The sequence below is a fragment of the Vicia villosa genome, linkage group LG1, assembly GCF_029867415.1.
Source record: "Vicia villosa cultivar HV-30 ecotype Madison, WI linkage group LG1, Vvil1.0, whole genome shotgun sequence".
NCBI lineage: Eukaryota > Viridiplantae > Streptophyta > Magnoliopsida > Fabales > Fabaceae > Vicia > Vicia villosa.
Genome location: NC_081180.1, coordinates 101,575,722 through 101,585,883, shown reverse-complemented (window position 1 = coordinate 101,585,883; position 10,162 = coordinate 101,575,722).

The window sequence follows — 10,162 nt, the reverse complement described above, 5'->3', positions numbered from 1 at the left end:
TTTTATTTTTGGAACTTACAAATAATAATAACAAAAATAAAAAATATTGAACTTTGTATATATTAAATAAATCATTCATTGTAACAAATAAAAAGAATTATAAAATTAATCCTTAACAAATAAAAATACAATTTTTTATAATATTTCGTAAAAAAAACATTGTGGATCTGGCTTTTAGAAAAGTTTTTTTTGTCCAATATCTCATAATATCTGACTTTTATAAATAGTAAGATCTCACATCAAACCCTATATATTAGAGTATAGATATACCATATTAGATGTAATAATATACATTGGAAGTAAATCTCATATATTCAGGATTGCCATTAAATCAAAACTACATAACTTAAAATAAAATTATAATAATAACAATACTGATTTTCAAACTTCAAACATAAGATAATCATAGGTAATAAATTATAGTAATAATATATGCACCCTGTAACAATGTTGAATGGTAAGAAAAAATATCAGCATTAATAGTAGTAAATATAAAATCAATTTTATAATGAAAGAAAATCTCAACATTTTTTTATCAATGATAAATTGCATCCACAAAATTCTAACGATTAAGAAATTGAAAAAAATCAACAATATATATCTTGTACAAAATTTTTTTAAAAAAATTTAATTAATTTTTCAATCTCAAAATAAATCTACATAAAAAAAAATAAGATTCAATTTAGCCTCTTGTTTTAATATATATTTTCTTCTTCGTATCTCCATCTCCATATCTATGTGCAACCTAACAAAACAAAAGAAGAGAGAAATGATGTTGTGATGACAAGATTAATAACTTAAATGAAAACAATAGACTTGATCTAAAATTGCTAACCACAAATCATGTTTTCATTGTTGATGTATTTTTACTATCCATTTTCGCGTTCTTATTGATAGATCTACAACTTGAAAAATACAAGAACTAAAAAAGATGTGAAGACATGAAAAAGAGAAAACAAAAATGTTTATGTTCAAACTTACATGTTTAATGTTGTTTTATTACCATTTTCCATCTGGGTATCAATAGATTAACAACCTGGAAAAAAATGAAAAAGAAATCATAAAAGCGTAAAAAAGTAGTAAAGATAAAAATATGATATATGAATGAATGAAAAACATTGAAGTTGAAGAAGAAAGAACAATTAGAGAGAAGCAACAATCAAAGAGAGAGAGAAGAGAGAAAGAGAAATTGTTGGAGAAAATAGAAGGAGTGTTAGGAGTGTTTTGAAGATTAAGAAAGAGAACGAAATGATTTGATAGGAATATGAATAAGAAAAGAGTAATGATGTTAAATGAGTAAAATATGGAGAAAAAAAAAATATTTTGTCTTCCCAACAAAAGATAAAAAAAATGTTTTATTAGATTGTAGTTATGCATTGATTCTAATGCAATGGAAAGCATTTGAAAAAAAAAACAATTTGAAAAAGCAATGTTGAATATAACAAACTACCACTACTCGAAAAAATGAAAGAAGGAAGAAGAAGCTATCCACGTGGCGGAATAAGAGAGCAGAGAGGCAAAATAGTATTTGACAGAACATAAAATTTTCTTATATCGTAGATATGCTTGTGAGTATTAGATGATTATAACTAGTGGAAAACCCGTGCGTCCGCACGGGTTCTGGTGTAGACCGCGGATATGTCACCAGTTTATAATTAGAATTTAAATAAATTAGAAAAAAATCAAAAAGTTATTGGAAAAAGAAAAAAAAATGCACCGCAAGATAATTGTATAAGTTTTTAAAAACTTCTATTCAATTGTAAAAAATTGAAAAAAAAAATTAAGATTGATTGTGTTGTAATAATAAAAAGATTTATAAAATTTAATAAATGAGACAAATAAATATTCAAAATTAAACTTAGTTGAAAATCAGTAGAAACATAATTTTATATAAAAGTTTAAAAATCAGTATAAAAAAGGTTAAAACTCGTGTGTTTGCACGAATATTAGTATGATTACTCGTGCGCTTATACGGTACTTGTTTGTTACTCGTGCGTTCACACGGTATTAGTGTGTTACCCGTGCATTAGTGTGTTACCCGTGCGTTCGTATTAGTACTGGTGTGCAAAAATAGATCATCACAAAATGTATTTCTCATTAATGATTACGCGTGCGGCCAAAAGACACGCTTTATTTTCAAAATATAATTAAAATATTAATAAGAAAAACAATATAATTTTAACAAAATAATTATAATTTTTAAAAGAAAAACATAAATATTAAAATAAAAATGATTTTACCAAAATTGTTTTACAGCAATAATATATATATTTCAATTTTCTATATATTATCTTAAATAAATTTATATGTTTAATTAAAAATGATTTTAAAATAAAAATGTCAGATACATAAATAAGGAAAAAAAAACAAAGATTTATATGGTGTTTTGATTAATAAATTATTTTTATTTTCCTTAATTGTACAAAAAATATAATAACGGATGCGTTTGCACGGATTTTGATATGGTTACCCAGTGGCGGAGCCAGAAATTTTAAGTCTGAAAAAAAAATTACACCATAATTATTCATCTGTCTTATTTTTCACATCATATTTTTACTAATTTTGTCCCTGATTTTGTCTAAAAATCAACAATTAAATTAATAAAAGTACAAAGAAAATAAGTGTTGAACCCGGGCGCGTGCCCAAGCTCGTTGAGCCTTGGAATCATCATGTGGTTACCCGTGCATTTACACTGTATGTGTTACACGCATTTGTTTTTGAAATATAATAAGAATGTAAAGATAAAAATATAATTTTTCTATATAGATAAATATTTGATTTAATGTTCATCAATGGATAAAAATTGATTTTGTTTGGCTTAAGGATACCCAAAGTTACACTTGGATTGCATATTTTGTCGTAAGATATCTTTTTGTGGGGCATCTCATCTGTCAAATCTAAATGTATATTACACCCTCTTGTAAATTAACATTACAACGTGGGTAAAGCTTTTGTCCGGTTTCTAATTTAGATTCCCAAAATTAAGGCTTAAACAACAATAATAAGAGAAAAGCTTTTGTCCAAATCATAATTAGATGTTTAATAAACAAAAAAAATCAAATGAATCTAAAATTATTTGTCGCCGTCACAACTGGATTTCATTGTACTACGCTCAGCTGCTAGTTTATCTAGGACTAAGTTCAGCTATGTCCAGCTCGTTTACCTATGAGTCTACAACTATATTAGTTCGGGAGAAGTATAAATTTATTTAGTTAAATGCAAGTTTGAAGATTATAAGAAAAATATAGCATTGAAATTACATTACTCAATATAAAAATAGTACAATTAAATACAAACCACCCACCCCACTGCCTACAGGATAGGGTGTATGTTACTGCTGTGCATTTGGTCCCTGCATACTGCTGTGCATTTGGTCCCTGCATAATTCCAGTCTATTTGGTTCCTCTGGTTGTGCTTGCTGTGATATATTGGCATTTGGAGTTTAGTATTATATAGGTGTAACAGTGTGTGTTTAGGAGCCTGTATGTGATGCTGTTGTAGGTGTATATCATGTTCTAGTTGCTTTGGCTCTTGGTATTTTGGATTTAAATTAACTCTGTATCAGTTTTGGTCCTGGCATTCCTTATGCCTTGGCTTGGTTTATTAATTTAATATCCTTTTGCTGTTTAAAAAAAAAAATACAAACCACCCACCCCACTGCCTACAGCAGGTTATTCTAAGAAATATATAATATTGACACTGCATTCCTCTATATATAACACAATACAATTATATACATACTACACTACCACTTACCACTGCTTACAATAACTTTTCCAATCTGCAAGCTGAGGAGGCAGTAGATGTTGCTTGAGATTCAATATTCTGAGTTGGCTTGTAAGTCTTTAGATCATTCGCAATACTGGTAATTGAGACAAGAGCAGCCATATCTGTTACGCTAAGGCATAAAAGACTTGTGATTTCCAACCAAATCCATTTAGAACTCTATTTTGGGATATGTTTCTACATAATATACATCTCCACTTGGAAAAAAAACTGTTAAAGACAGGTTGAACATATACTTGGTATCCTCCTGATTTATGGAGACACCTAGATCATTTTATTTCCCTGTCACCCAAGAATCAGTTTTGAATTTTAAAATAAAATTTATCAACACTAATCTAGTTATATATTCCTATCAATAAAACAAATAAGATATAGTTCTGTTATTCTAGCTTAATTGTAGCTGCAAAAACAAACAAAACAAAAACACAAAGGAAACATCAGTCCAAAATCTACCATCTAGTATCTGCACATCAACATTCAAGTGTTATAAAGCACTAATAAACATCCTATCATTTCCTTCATACTTCTAAATATGAAAATTCCAATCTTATATTAGACTCAGTTCAAACACAAAGAACCACATTATAAAAAAAACCAAAGTCGAACATATGGTAGGCTGAGACATTCGTATTCTCCAAAATTCCTCAATGAAGTTACACTTGCAACAATGTGAAGCCCTAATATGACGACTGTCTCAGTCCCTAACTTGAAGCAGCTTTGACGTTCACTTACGAAGCTTCCTACAAGAATTTTTATTTTTTTCTTGAATGAAAGGCACCACCTTCTCTTGAAACAGTAATGAATTGGTTAACTTCTTCCGGAGTAGATTGCAAGCAAAACTGAGTTTCAACACTGACCCTTGAACCCGACATCACCATACGCTAAATCCTGCACATAACAGCCCAGATTATTGTAAACCGAGAAGATGTACGTCGAAACCAAACTTACATGTCTGGTCGCGCATTTCACGAATTTTGATAGCAGACTACGAACTACATCTGCTACAGGCAGGGTGTTACATCTATACCGCTAATTTCATGAGATCCTAAACGTTAATTTCATGAATTTTGACAGCAGGCAGGGTGTTACATATGTACCGCTAATTTCAGGAAGAACATAAGGCCATACAGAACCCGTGCGGACCGCGGATGCTACACAAATATGGAATAACATTCAATATATAACCTGTGCGGACCGCAGATACTACAGAAATCATGAGCAGCATAAACTCACAACTCATAACAGGAAAAAGTGGTGGACTAACTATCCTCGCACCAAACGAATCAGCTTTCTCACAACTCAAAGCTGGGTTCTTGGACTCTCTAAACGAAAAAAGAAAATCGAACTCTTAGTTTGTTGATAGTAATAATTTGGAAAAATGTATCATTCAGAAGATTTATTAAGGCAAAAAGGAGATAGAAATAAAGCGACTATAAATATTGTCACAACATTTCTCAGAGGGTTAATGTACTTTATCATTTCCAAGTCAAAGGCATATGTGTGGGCTTAATTCTCTGCAGTAATTTGTAAGCATACTCACAAAATACGATGGCTGAATTACTAACCTGCCAAAGGCAGAAAGTAAGACACTCACACTGTACCTTACTATAAGATTTGAAACATAGTAATATTACAAATGGCATAAATGTTTCATACCTAGTAGAGGCAAGGCTGCATCCAGAAGGAGAGAAATAGGCTGATTGCACAGATCTTTCATGAACAAATGTCTCCAAGGTTGTGTGCTTTGGCCCTCAAATACATCTCAAATCCTAAGTACATACAGTTCCATCAAAGGAATTCGTAGCTACAATATGAAATCTGTGAGGAACTTGGTTTAGAGTAAAATTGAACTGACCAGGATGATCAAAGTTGTAGTCTTGTACTCTTTTAAGCTCCTCCTCAGTCAAGTTATGGTAAAAGGAATATTGTAGTAAACTAAATGGAGGCGTCGACAGTAATAATAATTCAAGAAAATAAAATAGATGAAAATAGTTGAAAGTAATATCATTCCAACTGAAATACCTTGAAACAATAATTTCCATCTGTTAGTGAAGCTTGATAAGAGCTCTGCTCCATCCGGAAATTTACGCTGTCATTGAAAACAAAAGTCGAAAGCGAAAACGCTTCACAGTTGTAACAGAAGCCAATCCACACCTGCAAGTCAAAATAGAAGATAATTCAAACATCAATTTACAAATATCATGATGTTTTAGTCTCTTCCTTTGGTCACTCAATCATATGTTTGATATATGTTTAAATACGACAAGTAACTTTAACAGAGTACTAAAATAGCAAATGCAATTACAAAATGGAAAGAGATTAGACTCAAGTTAGCACTCCAATCCGTTCTTTGTTGAAAAGGAAAACTCGTGTTTCTTCAAACAGTGTAGTGAACACTTATTAGATCTAGAGTATACTGCAGAACACATCAAACTTAATAATAAAATTGTTTTGACTTTTAAATTTCAGCTGCAAAATATAACATTACCGGAATATTCATCATTTTTCTAAGTTTTCTTCTTTTGCAGCAGTAGCAGGAATGTATCACTTATCTTTAGCTACCACAATGAATTGAAATCACATATCTTTCGATGTCGGTATCGAAGCTGCTTTCCTCTCCATATAACTATTTGAGTAATTGTTGTCTTGTATTCATCAGCATCCACACAGGGAATATCAAGAGTTTGCATCTACCTTAATGAACTCATTTAAAAGTGAATTGTATTCGGCCTTAGTAGGTCTATAGTTGTAGAAATCATAGAGAATTGGAGTAGTAAGCGCCAGGTGCGAAAGCTACAAAAGTAAAGAGGAAAAACTCAATTTGTAGTATATTTTAGGACCAAAAGAATATCAAGATTCAAAACTTGAAAACTCTATTAGAAAAATAGTTTTACCAAAAGAAAGGATCCAAATGTGCTGCCAAACACAAATAGAATTCCTCCAGCTCCCTTTAGAAATATGATAGTGGCAACAACTTGACAACATGTATAAACATTTCAATCAGAGCAATGCAATTCATGTATTGGGTTAGCATCAGTTAGATTTGTAATAATTCACATAGCTAATTTGTAACTAAATATTATTGTAGCAGATTTCTAACAGCACAACGGGAAATCCTTTGCAGCTCTGGAAGATTTATAGTAGTATATAAATCTCAATACTGTTAATATATAGAATCAGAAGTCACAGTACTAAATATATGTCTGCTCTCTAACATCTTCCCCGTTAGTTCTCTTCTTTAATCTAACATGACCAATTTCTAATAGAGATTTTGGTTTTAACTGAATGATTTCCAAACTACTAAGACTCTAATTCTAAAAGCAAAATGTTCATAGTCTATAAACATTTTTATCCAGCTGTATGTGCATGAAAGGAGAAAAGGACATTAGTTACCCGTTAGCACATCAATCAAATAACTCCAACAAAAAGAAATGCAAATAATTTAACTTGTTAATCTACAGATCAATCCAACCATGATTGGTGTAAATGAAACCTGAAGGGAAAACAGTAGACTTATTAAACCTGAAGCCGAGCAGACAACACAATCCTCTGTAGCCGAAAGTGATGCTCGACAATTACGACAACCTACACAACTGAAATACGCACGGAATATAGAAGAAGCAGAAGAAGTAAAAACAAACACCGAAAGGAAAGATTCAAGCTTAGTACCGTCTCATATTGAAACACGTTATTAGTACTTTCAGTAGTCATGATTGAAAGTAGCGTCTCAAATACCACAGCTGCAACAGCGAAACTGAAACACAGATGCCAAGTGACATTAAGCTGAGCCAAGCAACTCTGCCATAAGTCAATACGATCGGGTCGTAACAAAGCAGGATCAAGACTTTCAATTCTATTGGTAGCCATAATCACTTTTACATCTCCTCTTGAATCAAAACAGGGAGAGACTTTCATCTTAACATCAAAAACCATTTTCCTTTGCATACAGATTATTGTAAGACTAAAAATGAAAATTTTAATGTCCCGTTCTTACAAAAATTCCTTTCAGTAACCATAAGCAATATATAAATAGAAAATAACTATAATAATAATCCCGAGATTAAACTTTCTTACAGAAGTTCTTCATTGTTGCAGGAGAAAATCAATTTTTATACGATATTATTGTAGACCAAAGGTAAACTTTAAAGGTTAACTTTTGCGAACAATGGCCATTAAAGGAAAATAATAATAATATTAAATAACATTAGTGAATATGCTAACATAATAAAAAATAATTACTCAAAGAGTAAATCCCAGACACTGCAAGGAAATCCCACAAAATCATTGTCTCGTGAATGCTTATAGAGTCGCCAAAACATGCTGCATAAAAGTAGACAAAATAAGTGTCCCGCAAATGTGAGACAGAGAATGTATAAAGATTATTAAGAGAATTCAAGAGTGATCACAAAATATTTTATTTCTTATATATTAAATAAAACATTTATGTAAGATTAATATTGCATGACATATCAAGAATTTTGCGATTGAATTGAACACAGGAGAGACTGCAATCTATTTTGAGTGAGAAATACTCCAAATTAGTCTCATCACCAGCTTCAACATGTTTATAACCTGAAAACCAAAAAGTGGAAACTGGAACATGTTTCCCAGAGAAAACCAAAAAGAACCCATACCTTGTCACCTTCAAAACTCACCGGTAAAACTCGATTCAGTTTATAACCTGAAAAACAAACCACAAAATCATCAAATCAACCACAAAAACCCTAACTACAGAATCAAAACCCTAAGTTTATAAGAACCCTAACTACAAAATCAAAACCCTAAGTTTATAAGAAACCCAAATAGAACCCATACATTGTTAGCTTCAAAACTCACCGGTAAAACCCGATCCAGCCTATAACCTGAAAAATAAACCACAAAATCATCAAATCAACCACAAAAACCCTAACTACAGATAAAAAAAATGTTTTATTAGATTGTAGTTATGCATTGATTCTAATGCAATGGAAAGCATTTGAAAAAAAAAACAATTTGAAAAAGCAATGTTGAGTATAACAAACTACCACTACTCGAAAAAATGAAAGAAGGAAGAAGAAGCTATCCACGTGGCGGAATAAGAGAGCAGAGAGGCAAAATAGTATTTGACAGAACATAAAATTTTTTTATATTGTAGATATGCTTGTGAGTATTAGATGATTATAATTGACACTATTTTATTTGAATGATTAATTTGCACTTTAAGTATAAAAATAAGAGAAAATGAGTGATGCACTGATATTGTAAAATAATTTTACACTGTTAAACAATCACAATCATGTATCTAATTACACTACTTTTTATTTTAAATTTTTTTTAATGACATGACACCCTGGTTATTTTTTATTGATTGACAGTGTAAAATTATTTTACAGTGTCAGTGCATATCCAATAAACTTTAAAAATAAAATTATAAGGTGTATTTTTCTTTAGTGTTGTTTACAGTTTTACATTTTATAGAGGTTTTTCAAACGTCGTGTATGAATTATTTTTTAAGAAATTTATAATTTTTTATCAAATTTTAATTCATATTCAATAATCTATTTTTTAGTAATTATTTAAAAATTATAAATTTAATATGCAACTGAATTCTTTAATAAATTTACTAAGTATTGTAGGGTGTTATCAATTTTTAAAAAAATTCTAGAATGTGATATAGAGGTGCACAGTATTTTTTAAATAAATTTGATGGTTTCTTTCGATTGTTTGAAAAATAAAAAATTAACACTACCATACTTTTTTTATAAGTGTTCAAAATTTTGAAAAATAGATATAAAATCTTTTTTATTTATTTATGATTTTATATCAGATTTTAAAAAATAATTATAAAATATAAAAATTTGATTGTTTTTCATTTAAAACACAAAATAGTCATTTAAAAAAAAAGTGTAGGGTTACCACTTACCAGATACAATACTCCTAATGATATGGTCGAGGAAAACATTTCTAGCCATTAGTGATACCTAGGTTGTGGACATCATAATATTGTTTCGTCCCACGTTTGATTTTAAATATTAGAGAATATTTTAGAGAAGTAAGCTTCTAAAATCACCATTAAATTTTACGCGTTTGGATATGTATTTTCAAATAATTTGCGCTCTTCACATGCTCATAGTGGCGGATCTAAACCATAGTCTTTTTGGGATTAATGGTGGAAAAGATTGTGAAGTCTTTTTTGTTAGGGACAAAAAGTTGCCCCTCGTTGTAGCATTTCCCTGCGTACATGCATTGACTCATTTTTAAGAAAAATAATGTAAAATATATGTCATTATCTGGGTGAGCTAGGGTGTCACTTGGTCACTTATAGGGACAAATTAATAGACTTATAACAAATGGACATTGTTGGGATAGTGAATGGGACTAAAAGAATGGGTAAGTG